The following is a 626-nucleotide window of genomic DNA, read 5'->3' as shown; positions in this document are numbered from 1 at the left end:
CGAGGGGCTCCACACCCTCCATGGCAGCCCAGCAGCGTGGCGGTGACAATCGTACCTTAATTGCAAAGCAGAGCTCCCCCCTCCCCGCCACACCGGGCTCCCACCCTGGGAGTGTCCCCCCCCAAACCTGCAAAGGGGCCGTGGGGACCCCCCTGTGGCTGGGGGTCTGTGGGGCTGAGCCCTCCCTCCACCTCTGGGCTGCCCGGGGAGGGGCCCAGGAGGTGACGCAGGCATCTCTTGGAGATTTTGGGCTTGAGATGGGGCCAGGGCTGAGCCAAGGGGGTCCCACCCTGACCCCAGGGGCAGCAGAAGGAGGGGGGGGGCACAGGGTGTTGTCCCCCCGAGCTCAGCCACCCCCGGCAGTCTCAGCCACCAGTGGGCGAGACACAGGGTGCAGGTGAGACCCCTGCTGCAGCCACAGCCCCCTGGGTGGGGGGCAGCCCCCCAGCGACACCTGCCAGCCTCCCCAGCCCCACGGAGCAGCGCCACACGTGCTGCAGGATCCCTGGTGGGGAGCTGAGGGGGGGTCTGGCAGAGAGAGAGTGGGGCGCACCCCCCCTCTCCCCCAAACCACAGGGCTGCTCCACCTGCCCCAGGCTCCCCTTACACACGCAGACAGACACACA

The sequence above is a fragment of the Calidris pugnax genome, unplaced genomic scaffold, assembly GCF_001431845.1.
Source record: "Calidris pugnax isolate Ruff unplaced genomic scaffold, ASM143184v1 scaffold4, whole genome shotgun sequence".
Taxonomy (NCBI): domain Eukaryota; kingdom Metazoa; phylum Chordata; class Aves; order Charadriiformes; family Scolopacidae; genus Calidris; species Calidris pugnax.
Note: the sequence above shows the minus strand (reverse complement) of the source record.